This window comes from Scylla paramamosain, chromosome 7, assembly GCF_035594125.1.
Source record: "Scylla paramamosain isolate STU-SP2022 chromosome 7, ASM3559412v1, whole genome shotgun sequence".
NCBI classification, from domain to species: Eukaryota; Metazoa; Arthropoda; class Malacostraca; order Decapoda; family Portunidae; genus Scylla; species Scylla paramamosain.
In genome coordinates, this window is record NC_087157.1 from 22,930,616 (window position 1) to 22,945,615 (window position 15,000).

The 15,000-nt window shown below is 46.1% G+C and overlaps 1 protein-coding gene across 5 annotated transcripts in view; it reads right to left on the minus strand.

The window, feature by feature from the left end:
• LOC135102230 (cyclin-dependent kinase 6-like) overlaps positions 1-15,000 on the minus strand; it is a 164,750-nt gene that overhangs the window by 116,106 nt on the left and 33,644 nt on the right. For 3 of the 5 annotated variants that reach the window (XM_064007104.1, XM_064007105.1, XM_064007102.1), the window contains exons 1-2: positions 14,275-14,605; positions 10,516-10,586 (exon numbers count right to left, since the gene is read on the minus strand). The gene's annotated coding sequence lies outside the window, so the exon portion shown is untranslated. Of the gene's footprint in view, positions 1-10,515; positions 10,587-14,274; positions 14,607-15,000 lie in introns of those variants that run through there. The other 2 variants (XM_064007100.1, XM_064007101.1) reach the window with 2 other exon arrangements.

A 15,000-nucleotide genomic window follows, 5' to 3' on the forward strand; every position in this document is an offset into this window, starting at 1 on the left:
AGAAGGGGAGGAAAAGGGAGACAAAAAAGGAGAAAGAGAAAAGATAACTAGTTCAGAAGGAAAGAGATGGAAAGTAGAGGGGAGAGAACGAGAGAGAGAGAGAGAGAGAGAGAGAGAGAGAGAGAGAGAGAGAGAGAGAGAGAGAGAGAGAGAGAGAGAGAGAGAGAGACGCTATGGGGGGGGTGACTGATTGCAGGGAGAGAGGGAGGTGGGAGGGAGAAAATAGAGATGGGTAGACTGACCAATGGAGAGGAAGAGGAGGAAAGAGAAGGGCAAGAGAAGGGAGGTTAGCAAACAGAGAGGAAAGGGAGGAGGGGAGAGGAAGAGGAGGAAAGTTAGGGAGACTAGAGAAGGGAGAGGAAAGGGAGAAGGGAACAGAAGGGGTTAGCAGAGAGGAAAGGGAGGCAGAGAGAGGACGAGCAAAGAGAAGTAGGGAGACTAGAGAAGGGAGAGGAAATGGAGGAGGGGAGAGAAAGTGGAGGAAGAGGTGGAGAGGGTAGACAAGGGGGAGGAAAGTGACGGAGAGAAGAGGGGAGTGGAGGGGGAGGATGGCAAAGAAGGGAGAGGAAAGGGAGATAGGGAGAGGAAGAGGTCAGACAAGGGGGAGGAGGAAAGGGAGGCAGAGTGACTGACCAAAGAGAGGGAGAGGGAGAGGAGGGGAGGGTAACAAGGGAGGAGGAAAGGGGTGGGCCATCCCTTCAGGGGGTAAATAGAAGCTAAGGGGTGCCTGCTAAGGGGGGAGGGGAGAGGTCCAAAGGGGAGCAGGAGATTAAGATGGATTAACCGTGTGATGTTTCCAGACTCTCTCTCTCTCTCTCTCTCTCTCTCTCTCTCTCTCTCTCTCTCTCTCTCTCTCTGGCTGATGGTGTTTTTTATTACGTACCTTAAAATAATCCCGATTTTCTAGTGAGTTTTACGGGTTTATATTCTCTCTCTCTCTCTCTCTCTCTCTCTCTCTCTCTCTCTCTCTCTCTCTCTCTCTCTCTCTCTCAGTGATACCTGTTACATAATTCATAATAACGTAGAGTTTACAATAAATTTTACGGGTTTAAAGTGTTCTCTCTCTCTCTCTCTCTCTCTCTCTCTCTCTCTCTCTCTCTCTCTCTGTGTGGTTGTTAGCTAGTTGTGTGAACGAGTGAATGAGCGAGACTTGTGTGAGGCATGAATACGTGTATGAGTGAACGAGCTAGGCTTCAGTCATAAGTGTTAAGTGGAAGTGCGCGGCCTGGCGCCGAGAGATCACCTACCTCCAGCCTTCTGTTCACACCTTCTGTGAATAAACACCTGCACTGTTACCTGCGTTTCCTGTGCCCCTGCCGGTCAAGAGTCGAACATGGCGCAGTGAGTAGGATCAGGACAAGGCTGCAGTGGGTACGGCGCAGAATGGAGAAGCAGTTGGAGGCGCTGGCTGCCCTGCTAGCGCGACAGTCGGAGCAGAGTCAGGCTCTGCTAGCGCGACAGTCGGAGCAGAGTCAGGCTCGCGAGGAGCGTTTAACCCAGCTGCTGGAGAGAGTGGGGACACAAGCTCCCAGTCGCACCACGGCGAGCAATGAAGGCGAAACCACAGCCCGCAGCACGTCTACCCAGGGCGCGAGGTTCCCGACGTCCGCCACCATCATTCCTCACTTAACGGCGTCAGCATCTTTACGTGAGTTCGACACGTGGCGCCATAAGTTTGAAGGATACGTAACCCTCGCCAGGATAGACTGTCTCTCCCTGGCTGAGCAGAGGGCGGCACTCGCTGCTGTCCTAGACGACGAGTGGACCCGTACACTTCGCTACGGGATAAGCTTACCGAGAGACGCGGAGTTAAGAACCATCCTCGATGCAATGTGTGAGTACCTGCGAAGCCAGCGCAACATCATCATGGATAGAAGAGACTTCTACTCCCGCGTGCAAGAAACGCAAGAAGGTTTTGACGACTTTTTATGTGCTGTTAAGGAAATCGCCAATTTCTGTGACTTTTGCGACCAGTGCATAAACCATCAGCTGCGTGACAGAATTGTCGTTGGGACACGAGACGAAGTGGCTCTGAAACGCATGCTGGAAAACAAGAAACTCACCCTTGAAAACGCCATAGATATTTGCAGAGCATCAGAGAGCGCTAACCAGTGTAGTGCAGTACTAAGGGGCGGCTCTCACTCTTCGAGCCATGGTGTGAACGCTGTCTCGAACTACAGGAAGGGCAGTTTCGGGGGCTCAAGCCCCACGGGCTGTTATCGTTGTGGCAAAAATTGTCGCAGTGACAAAAGGGGATGCCAGGCAATAGATAAAGTGTGTCGTAACTGCGGGAAAAGAGGGCATTTTGCGAGTGTATGTCAGCAGACAGTGAGGAAACGACGAGGAGCTTCGAGGAGTTCCTCAACTGTTTCTCCTCATCGCGGTGCAGGCCCGAGGCGGGGAGCCAGTGCCAGTGTATACCAGCTCTTATCAGGCGTATACACAAAGACGGTGGCGGCACGACCTGCGCCCCAGGTGCTCATTACCGCCACACATCCCGCTGGAAGAGACAAGATTACGTGGACTCCTGACTCTGGGGCCGAAACGACCGTTATTGGCCTCGACACGGCGAGCGGTTATGGGTCTCGTCTCGTCTGGAGACGAGTATAACCGTCGAGGAGACCAAGCTCTCGGCGACATACCTAACACCATCAAGATCGTGGACGACATCCTGGCCTATGACTCCACCTACAGTGCGCACTTAGCCCATGTCATTCAGATTGTGCGGCGGTGTGACCAGCACGGCATCACTCTCAACCCACAGAAGTTTACATTCGCGGAAAGAGTGGTAGATTACTGTGGTTACTCTGTTTCTGGACAAGGCTACACGACAGACTCAAAGAAAGTTAAGGCAATCTCTGACTTCCCACGACCACAGCACATCACCGACTTACGATCATTCATGGGTCTTACAAACCAGCTTGGAAGCTTTTCTCCTGCTGTGGCTGCAGCTGCACAACCCCTCAGAGATCTCTTACGCCCGAAGAACAGTTGGTGCTGGTCTCCCTAACCATGAAGAGGCGTTTGAGAAGGTGAAACAGTGTCTCGTCAGCCCACCTGTCTTGGCATACTTCGACCCATCATTACCAACGATGCTACAGACTGACGCCTCAAGGATGCACGGATTTGGATTCGTTCTCCTGCAGAAGCACAGTGACCAGTGGAAGATGGTGCAATGCGGGTCAAGATTTGTTACAGACACAGAGAGCCGCTATGCAGTAATAGAGTTGGAAATGGCTGCAATCGTCTGGGCAGTCAGGAAATGTGGCACCTACCTGAAAGGACTCCCTCACTTCGATCTAGTGCTCGACCACCGCCCGCTGATACCTCTCCTCAATAGCAAGTTGTTGGGAGAAATAGAGAACCTGCGGCTGCAGCGCATGAGGGAGAAGCTTGCTCAGTATTCTTTCACAGCAAGCTGGCAAAAGGGATCGACACACTGTGTGCCCGACGCCCTCTCACGTGCTCCAGTACAGGACCCAGTGGAGGAAGAGGATGCTGCTACTTCTGGTGACCTCGACCCTCTCCACTCAGCGGTCATCTCAGCGTTATCTGCCACCAACGAGGACGGCGTCCGCTTAGCACCACTCCAGGATCAGACTGTGGAAATGGTACGTGCCGCAGCAGCAAGAGACGGGAGTACTGCTTGCTCAAGAACGTCATCATCGAGGGCTTCTGATCATTGCCACGACCTCGATCACCGCTTGCGTACGTACTGGCCGGTGCGCAGTCTGCTGGCCGTAGACGACGACCTGGTGGTTTACGGGCCGAGGCTTCTTATTCCTCACAGCCTCCGCCGAGAAACACTAGAGCGACTCCATGACAGTCATCAGGGGATGGAGCGCACCAAGCGACGGGCCCGACAAACGGTGTACTGGCCTGGTATGGACAGAGACGTTGAGAACGTCGTTTCTGGATGCTCACTATGCCGTCCACTCCCTACCAAGCCAAGCCAACGAACCTCTCTGGCAGGACACGGACACACCCAGCAGGGTGTTTGAGTCAGTTTCTGCAGACTACTTCCACGCAGCAGGCCGTACATACCTCGTGTATGTAGATCGCTTGTCTGGGTGGCCTCACGTGTCTGCATGCTCACGTCCAGCATCGGCTGATCAGCTCGTTCGTGTCCTTCGGGGTGTGTTCGCCGACACGGGCGTGCCTGTTCTCCTGAGGACTGACGGTGGACCGCAGTTCACTTCTTCATCGGTACGGCGCTTCCTGGCTCGATGGGGGGTGGAGCATCGTGTATCTTCACCTCATTATCCACGCTCCAATGGTCACGCCGAGGCAGCGGTCAAGTCCGTGAAGAAGCTGATCCTCACGACCACACAGCAGGGACACCTGGACGAGGATGCGTTCGCTCGCGGGTTGCTGGAACTGCGCAACACTCCGAGGGCGGAAGGGCGATCACCAGCACAAGTCCTCTTCGGTCATCCTATGAGGTCCTGTGTCCCGGCTCATCATCGCTCATACGCTCAGCAGTGGCAGCGCGCTGCTGATGAGTGCGACGCCAAGGCAGAGCGACTGAGGAAGAAAGCGAAACTTCGCCACGACGCGTCCGCCCGTACTCTTCCTCTCCTGCACCTCGGTGGCCACGTCGACGTTCAAGATCACACGACAGGCCTCTGGGATCGCCTGGGTGTCATCGTGGCTGTTGGGCGAAGGAGAGACTACCTCATCAAGATGGGCAGCGGTCGCGTGATGTGGCGTAATAGAAGACACCTACGCCCACATAGACCTCTTGCTCCCCTTCCTGTCGAGCAGCACACCGCTCATGGCGGTGCAGCGCTTCAGCATCAGGGTCACGAGGAACACCACCATCCCGGCAGCCCGGAGCATCAGGGTAACGGGGTACACCGTGGCCGAGAGCAACCAGAGCGTCGAAGCAGCCGACAGCGTAGGGAGCCGAGACGACTGCAGGTGCGGTGGCACCGTAGCACCTACGATTAGTCGTACGTGTTCATTGTACGCTGTGTTTGTTTTGTGTATATGTACCGTGTTTTCTGTACTTCAATCATTGTAACTTTGTTTCATGTGTTACGGTAGCCATAACAAAGATAAGGAATCTTCCTTATGTCTCGGGGGAGGGTGTGTGGTTGTTAGCTAGTTGTGTGAACGAGTGAATGAGCGAGACTTGTGTGAGGCATGAATACGTGTATGAGTGAACGAGCTAGGGCTTCAGTCATAAGTGTTAAGTGGAAGTGCGCGGCCTGGCGCCGAGAGATCACCTACCTCCAGCCTTCTGTTCACACCTTCTGTGAATAAACACCTGCACTGTTACCTGCGTTTCCTGTGCCCCTGCCGGTCAAGAGTCGAACACTCTCTCTCTCTCTCTCTCTCTCTCTCTCTCTCTTAAAGAATATTTTACAAAGAATTTCACAGGTTGAAGATGCGCTCTCTCTCTCTCTCTCTCTCTCTCTCTCTCTCTCTCTCTCTCTCTCTCTCTCTCTCTCTCTCTCTCTCTCTGCATGTTAATAATATATGTGGTAATGTGTCAATGTATCACTGTGTGTCAGTGTGTGTGTGTGTATGTGTGTGTGTCTACGCGCGCGAGCGAAGGATACGTGCGTGCGCGTGTACTTTACGTATGTATGTATGTATGTATGTATGTATGTATGTATGTACGTGTGTGCGTGCGTGTGTCTGTCCTTGGCGCCTGGCGTGTGCATGTCAGGCATGGGCGTGGGCTGGCGGGCGGCGGGCGTGTGGGTGAACCGGTCCGAAGTGAGGGGGGAGGAGGCCCAGGGGGACGTGGGGAGAGAACCAAATGCAGTGTTGCTTGCTTGGTACACGCCCTCTCTCTCTCTCTCTCTCTCTCTCTCTCTCTCTCTCTCTCTCTCTCTCTCTCTCTCTCTCTCTCTCTCTCTCTCTCTCTGTCGGTCGGGTCTCCTCCCTTTCGCCTGCATTCCTCTGTCTACTTTGTCTCTCTCTCTCTCTCTCTCTCTCTCTCTCTCTCTCTCTCTCTCTCTCTCTCTCTCTCTCTCTCTCGTCTCCACGCCTTATCTAATACAACGTCACTCCACCTTCCCTTTAAAACTGGACTTTGAAATGTATCTTTCCGCTGCTTTTCCTTATAATATCTTCCCGCCTTTCATAACACAGACTCTTCTCGTCTTACTTATTCTCTTTCTCCTCCACCTTTCTTAATCAATCTCCTCCCGTCTATTAAAACAAAACATATCACTAAACCTCACCACATCTTCCGTCTTTCATCCCATCACCTGCTCTACCTCCGATACCTCCCATCCCTCCTCCTCCCTTTCCTCTTCAACTCCTCCTCCTCCTCCTCCTCCTCCCTCCCGCCGCATCTTCTCGCCTCAACACCAGTCCCTCAGTGCATTCTTCCGTCTCAACACCCTTGTCAGCTCCCCTTCTCGGCGCATTCTCAAATCTTTATGAGGAGGAGGAGGAGGAGGAGGAGGAGGAGGAGGAGGAGGAGGAGGAGGAGGAGGAGAAAGAAGAAGAGAAGAAAAGGCAACCTAGAATAAGAAGGGGACGATAATAGATGGAGGAGGAGGAGGAGGAGGAGGAGGAGGAGGAGGAGGAGAAAGGTACCAAACTTATCTCAACAAAGTCTGCAACATGAGCAGCTGGAAAAACGGGGGAAAAAAGGACGATACCAGCTGGAGGAAGAAAAGAAGAAAAAGATGTTGAAGAAGAAACGTACCAAGCTTATCTCCAAAGTCTGCAACAGCTGGAGAAATGGAAAAAGAGGACGATACCAGCTGGAGGAGGAGGAGGTTCCCAGCATCAGGCAGGCGCAGGTAATCCCCTTCCAGCCAGGTGATAAGGCGGCGATGATAAGGTGTCGGTGGCTGCTCACAGTCACTCCAAAGACTTCTGGCAACACTAACATCCACTCCGTTCGATAACACACATCTCTCCCTCTCTCCCTAGTACTCTCTAATCTAGCCCGTATTCAGAAACGCTTTGCTCTCTCACCACGACTATTTTCAAAGGCCACAGATTAAGTTAGACGGGTTCTCAAGAGTGTTTATCCTGTTAGTTATGTAGAAAATTTGTTAATCTTTCACAAGAACCATGAAAACATCCTTAAAAACCTCAGTAACTTTTTTTTTTTATCTAAGAGGGGCAGTACGTATGTAAAGCCCTTTGAACGTAGTGGAAGTCGAGTGCAGAGGTGTTTCAGAATATGCTCTCTCTCTCTCTCTCTCTCTCTCTCTCTCTCTCTCTCTCTCTCTCTCTCTCTCTCTCTCTCTCTCTCTCTCTCTCTCTCTGCCCTTCGAGCTCCCCACAGCCTCCTCAAGATAAGGGTGGCGGTATCGAGGGGCGTTCATTCATAAAGGCAGGTTATCAGTGCGGCGCGCGGGGCAAAGGCGGCGAAGACTCAATACTTCGATAAAGTCCTCGGCTTACTCGCCTGATTACCTGATAAAAAATAGAATGTGCGTGCGTGTGTGTGTGTGTGTGTGTGTGTGTGTGTGTGTGTGTGTGTGTGTGTGTGTGTGTGTGTGTGTGTGTGTGTGTGTGTGTGTGTGTGTGTGTTTGAGTACGATTTTTGTTGAGAAATATGGGATTGTGTTTTCATGTAGGTGAATGTGTTAATTACAATGGTGAGAAGAAAAAACGGGTATGTGTCGGTTTACTTCCTTCATTACCCGATAGAAAAATAAATAAATAAAATAAAAGAATAAAATGTAAGAACGTGTGCAAGTGAGTCGATGTTTGATGGAAATTACGCATGTGGTTGAGTTTTCTTTTTTTTTTCTTTTTTAATATGGTTTAGTTAATTATGACTGTTAAAATGATCATGGTAAAAGTAAGATGTGTGTACATGTCCTCATGCCAATTAACTATGTCTTTCTCCTTTACACATTTTGAAATTAATGTTGATGAGAAAAAGACGAACTCAAACCATAAAGGAACAGAAAATGACACGTGGTTAGATAATGGATAGAAAAGATAATGTAACTTCACAGGACAAAAGAAAACGAGATAAACTAAAACTGATCCTAAACTAAACTAAACTAAACTTTTAGGTGCCCCACTAAGATAAAGTACTGGAGAGAGAGAGAGAGAGAGAGAGAGAGAGAGAGAGAGAGAGAGAGAGAGAGAGAGAGAGAGAGAGAGAGAGAGAGAGAGAGAGAGAGAGAGAGAGAGAGAGAGAGAGAGAGAGAGAGAGAGAGAGAGAGAGAGAGAGAGAGAGAGAGAGAGAGGATATCAGAGCCACTAATCAGTAAATGAAAAACAAGGAAATAAATGACGAGCGGAATATATGATGAACTTGTTATGTTAAATGACGCGAGAGAAAATAAGAGCTTGCCACAGAAATAAGTTAATGTACACTGTCCGTGTGCATGTGTGTATGCGTGCAACGCATACGCACACGCACGAAAGAAGAGCGGAAAATAAAAGAGGGAAGGACTGAGAGAGTAAAGGAGGAAGACGATAGAAGAGGAAGATAGGCAGAAAAATAAAGAAGGGAAAGAGACAAAAGAGTAAGGAGTAATGGGGAGAGACGGTAAAGGCGACAGGACAGAGGAACAAACAGATACTGAGCAGGAAAAGGAAAAGAGACGAAGAAAAGGAGGAAAAGCTTGAAAGAAGAGAAGAAGCGTATATGGACGGAGCTGATGAGAAAATGCAAATGAGAAGAAAAATAAAAAAAAGGAAAAACGAAGAGTGATGACGAATAGGAAGAGACCAGGAGATACGTTAAGATGTAGATTTGAATAACGACGAAAAGAAGAAAAAAAAAGCGTAACAAGGGAAAAGAAAAGAAAAGGAAATTCGAATTACTTAATAAACAATAAGAAAATCACATGAAAAAAGTAAAACAATATAGCAAAAAATATCCATACAATAGCAAAAAAAAAAAAAAAAAAAAAAAAATTGAAAGGGACGAACGAATTACAATGAAAAATAGAGAAATACACAAATATGAATAACGATAAAAATAACAATAAATAAATAAAAGAAAAAAGCCAACGAAAGGGAAAAAAAAATGAAACGCAAACAATAACATAAATAACAACAAAAAAACACACAACAAAAAAAATAAAAGAAATAAAACAACAACAACAACAACAACAACAACAACAACAACAACAACAACTATAACAAAAAGACAACTCGTACCAGACTAAAAAAAAAAAAAAAAAAAGAAAAAGAAAAAGAAACAAAAGAACAACAACCTTTCCCCCTTTATCTCCCTAAACATGAACGAAACATTTGACGACAAGAGGCGATCGTCTATTGTCTCCCGGATTACCTCTATACATTATTTATTTGCCAGCCCCTCTATGCCCCCCTATCTTATCCATCTATTTACTCGCCACGCTGCCAGAGAGACACAGAGACACAGAGAGACAGAGAGACACAGACACGGGTATGAATTATTCTGGGCGGGGACAAGAGCCCTACTTGATCTAACCCCAACCGATTCTCTGGGTGGTGGTGGTGGTGGTGGTGGTGGTGGTGGCTGGGTGGGGTGACAGACAGGTATGCGTGGGTTGTGTAAGGTAGGGGAGGTGGGGAAGTAACTCGTGTTGGGAGGAGGAGGAGGAGGAGGAGGAGGAGGAGGAGGAGGAGGAGGAGGAGGAGGAGGAGGAGGAGGAGGTGGTGGTGGTGGTGGTGGTGGTGGTGGTGGTGGTGGTGGTGGTGGTGGTGGTGGCGGTTTACATGTACTCCTCCAATCTTCCTCACCACTAACTTCACCACCACTACCACCACCACCACCACCACCACCACCACCACCTCTACCTCCTACTCTAATTTTCCCCTCCATTATCTCCGCTACTAGTCCTCCCCTCCTCTACCACAATTAATCTCCGTTACCACCACAACCTTCACCACCACCACCACCACCACCACCACCACCACTACTACTACCACAACCAGGCACTTAATCATCCCCACCACCTTCCTTTCACCACCACTACCACACAACCGCACAACCGCACAACCACAAGCCTGCAACACCACACATGATAGCTGTCACCACCACCACCACCGCCCCTGCCACCACCACCACCACATAACCGCATAACCACAACACTTTCCCTTCCACCACACCAACACACGATCACATTCCCCATCACCACAAATATCCTCCCCTTTCCTTCCTTCATCTCCATTATATTTCCATACCATTACGACCACTATCACTTTCCTTTATGCCTGTTTTTATTACCATTACTACCATACGTATCACCATTACCACCATCACTACCCTCTTCACTTCTAACCATTTCTCCATAACCATTCCTATTGCCATTTCTACTATACAAACCGCTTCTACCATCATCACCATCACCATTCATCACTATCATCACTTCTGACCATTTCTCCTCAAAACTATTATTGATATACCATCCCTCCTATCACCATTCACCATTATTCCTATTTCATCACTATCACCATTATTCCTACCACAGTCATCACCATCATCACAAGCTATTCCCTTCATAATTATACTATATCATCAGTACAATTACACCAACCCTCTTATCATCATCACCATCATCATCATCACACAGGTGTGCGGACACTCACCTGACGGAGGTAATTAAGGACAGGTGGCGACGTAATGAGGTCGTTCTGTCGTTCGATCAGTCGCGTCGAGTCTGTGGAAGAGAAAATACATAAGATTACCCTAATGATAACTGGAGCCATTAACCGTTTTCTTTGTTCATTTTTAGGTCGTTAGTTTGTACTCCAGTGTGTGTGTGTGTGTGTGTGTGTGTGTGTGTGTGTGTGTGTGTGTGTGTGTGTGTGTGTGTGTGTGTGTGTGTGTGTGTTACATTAAATGCTCTAATTTCAGTTACTTTTTTTTTTTATTCTTTATCTTTCTATTTTTCCTGTGTTATTTCCTGTAATCATTTATTCATTTTTTATATTCTTTTTTTCACTATCAGTATTTTTTTTTTATCTTTATTAATTTCTTGTTATTTTCATTTCGAAGCATTCCGAACAAAAATAGTTTCCTCACAAAATCAATAAGTAAATGAATAAAATGAACAAAACTTTGTATACATCCAATACTGAACATCATCCATTTCTTCAACATTTACACTTCTCCCGTACATCTTCTATTCATTACAGTCATTACCATTCACAATCATTAACATTATCTAAAAAAATAAAAATGAAATTTTCCTTATCTGAATGCAACTCATACATCTTCGTTAATTTCTTACCTTCTTTCAATATAAAGCCATTATCTCTTATTATCATTATTATTATTACTAGTATTTCATCTCTTCGCAAAAATATACCAACAGTTTTCTCAACTTAAATCCAGTTCTTTTATTATCGTTTTTCCTTTCCTTCCTTGTCTTTGTAATTTTGTCTCTCTTTTCCGTTCTTTAAAATTCTGCTTTTCTCTTTTCCTTTATTCATAATATTGTTTCTCCAATCACACTTTTTGTTTTATAATTCTAGCAGGTATTTGCTTTCACTCTTCGTCAATATAAGGCTTCCCTTTTGCATCTGATCCTCTTCAAGACGCGATCCAGTCCCATCTAGCGGTCTATTGCCATTCAATCCTGTCAAGTTAAAAGAATCTATTGACTGTCACTCCGTTCTGCTGGGTGTCAATTCTCTCTCTCTCTCTCTCTCTCTCTCTCTCTCTCTCTCTCTCTCTCTCTCTCTCTCTCTCTCTGGTTGTAAAATGATGTGCATCTCTAAATATATTGGTGAATAAGCCTTCTGTGTGTGTGTGTGTGTGTGTGTGTGTGTGTGTGTGTGTGTGTGTGTGTGTGTGTGTGTGTGTGTGTGTGTGTGTGTGTCTAACATTTGCCATCTGTCTCATTTATCTGTATATACTTGTGTTCTTTCCTTCATATATCCTTTTTTTTTTTCTGTCTGTCTGTCTGTTTGTCCTGCCTGGTTTTCTGCTTGTCGGCAGGTTTAACTGCCTGTCTGTTAATTTTTTATAAATGTGTCTTTCTCATTCTCTCTCTGTCTGTTTGCCCCCGTGTGTTTTCCTGTCGATTTATCTGTCTGTCTGTCTCATATTCTCTCCAAGTCTCTCTCTGTCTATTTGCCTGTTTATTTATGTATGTCTTATCTGTCTGCCTGTCTCTCTCTCTCTCTCTCTCTCTCTCTCTCTCTGGACACCCCACCAGCACACACAAATTAACCACGAGCACTAAATGACAACGCAAACTCTAATCTACATAAACAAACACTCTTGCCAAAAAACAAAACCTGCAGCAACGCACGAATCACAAACAAAACACGGCGGTTGCTAACCAGACAAACAAACAAGAGTGTATACAGTGACATAAAACAATTACCATATAAATAGTTGCGAATACTAAATGAGAAAAAATAATATTGAAAATTGCATACCGGAACTTGAAATGAGAATAAAACAAATGAGAAAAAAATATTACTGAAGATTTAATTATGACTATTATTTTTTAGGTTAATATTCGTACATGTAAAAGAGAAATAGATAATAAGGTAAAGGAATAGAGTACATGAAAGAGAGAGAGAGAGAGAGAGAGAGAGAGAGAGAGAGAGAGAGAGAGAGAGAGAGAGAGAGAGAGAGAGAGAGAGAGAGAGAGAGAGAGAGAGCAGAAAGAACGTAAAACAACACAAAAGAAAAAGAAAACATACATAATTTTCTTACTGAAACAAAACTAAACATACACAAACAAAAAATTGCAAAAAAAAGAAACACTAAAACAAAACAAAACAAAAAAAATACGAACACAAAAAAATAAAATAAGAAAATCAATATGAAACGAACAATACACAAAAATACGAATAAGAAAAAAAAGCTGACAAGAAGAAAGGAGCAAGAAGAAGAATCAGAAAAAAAGAAAGAAAAGAGAAAGAAAAAAAGTGCAGGAATGAATCGCCATTGTATTGGAACCATTCATTGCACACGCGCAGTTCGGCTCAGTGTCAGTCAGTCAAGAAGGTTCGGTTCTCTTACTTCGGTTCGGTTCCGTCCAACAAGCTTTACTGCTGCTGCTATTACTGCTGCTACTACTGCTACTACTACTGGTACTTCTACTACTTCTACTGACACTAACTTTTTTTTTCTTCGTCTCAAATATTCGACCCGTCTCCACTACAACTACAATAACAATTACTACCATGACTACTATCTTCACTTTGCTTTTTCACGTACCGTCTAAAACATTCACCCATTCAACGTCCTCACTTCTACTACTACTATTACTGCTACTACTATTTTTACTCAACCTTTTCTTGTGACGCTTCAAATATTCAGCCTATGACTTGATTACAACTGCTACTACTACCACTACTGTCATTATTATTATTACTACTATTATTATCGCTGTGTACATTCTCTTTGTTTCTCTTTTATCTCCTTTATCTCGTTAATCCACGAGTGGTTTTCTTATCAGTTTTCTCTTAGAGTTTCTTGTTCTCTTCTTTTTTTTTTCTTCGTTGTTCTGTGCAGTCTGTTTTGTAAAGATGGTGGTGACGGCGGCGGCGGCGGTGGTGGTGGTGGTGGGAGTAGTAGTAGTAGTAGTAGTAGTAGTAGTAGTAGTAGTAGTAGTAGTAGTAGTAGTAGTAGTAGTAGTAGTGATATAGAAAAATTTAGTATTTGAGACGTCACAAGAATAAACTAAGAAAAGATAGTAGTAGTAGTAGTAGTAGTAGCGATATAGAAAAATTTAACATTAAGAAATATTATATTATAAGAAATATAAGAAATATTATGAAAAGATAGGAGGAGGAGGAGGAGGAGGAGGAGGAGGAGGGACTAGAAGTGTCACGGTAATTAAATATTCACCAATATGTCTGCCATTATTATTCATCGTTATCATCTTCTTTACCTGTAATTAATTGGCTCGCGTGACTTAAACCCCTCCAGGTGACGCTTCTTTACACACGTGCTCTCTCTCTCTCTCTCTCTCTCTCTCTCTCTCTCTCTCTCTCTCTCTCTCTCTCTCTCTCTCTCTCTCTTCACACAAGGATACATCTGTCACTCGCTCGTTTTTCACTGAGAATTCAACAATTGCTATTAATCTCTCTCTCTCTCTCTCTCTCTCTCTCTCTCTCTCTCTCTCTCTCTCTCTCTCTCTCTCATTTTCCAACTCATTCATTCACATTCTTCCCACGTGAGCACAGAACTCTCTCTCTCTCTCTCTCTCTCTCTCTCTCTCTCTCTCTCTCTCTCTCTCTCTCTCATCACCGTGATATTTACAAACTTCCTCACTCACTCCACACTTTTTTTTTCCTTTTGTTCTTGCTAGTTACAATAAATCTGTCACACACACAGACACACACACACACACACTTAAACACTTAACTCACTACAATACTCACTTCGGGAAGGACACGCGGACACACGAGGGAAAGAAGGACGGATGGGAGGGAAGGAAGGAACACACGAGGGTGGGAACCGAAGGAAAGGCAAAAGGGATGAGAACGGGGAGGAAAAAAAAAAAAAACAACACAAGCAGGTCCTTTTCCACACGCGTGCTTGACTTTTCCACACCACCACAGGGGAGTTATGACCGTGGGTGGAGGGATGGACGAGTGGTAGGGGCGGTGGAAATAGGTAAGATAGACGGGGAGGTGAACGCGGTGGCTAGGCGCGAAGAGAGGAGAGCGACACAACCTCCCGCACACACGGTTCAGAAACGACTGAGCACTCCAGTTTACTACACGTGGTCTGGCTGTGTGTGTGTGTGTGTGTGTGTGTGTGTGTGTGTGTGTTCTGCCTTCCCCTCCTCCCCTCCCTTCCTCTCACCCTCTCCCTACCTCCTCCCCCTCCCCCTTCTACTACTATACCTCTCCAGCCTCCCTTGTATACCTCCTCTCTCTCTCTCTCTCTCTCTCTCTCTCTCTCTCTCTCTCTCTCTCTCTCTCTCTCTCTCTCTCTCATTCCATGCCATCTCTTTCTGAACCAATTCCTGTTTAGGTTGTTCTCTCTCTCTCTCTCTCTCTCTCTCTCTCTCTCTCTCTCTCTCTCCGAACCAAAAATAATAAAAAGAAGGAAAAACAAAATAAAAATAGCACGAGAGAGAGAGAGAGAGAGAGAGAGAGAGA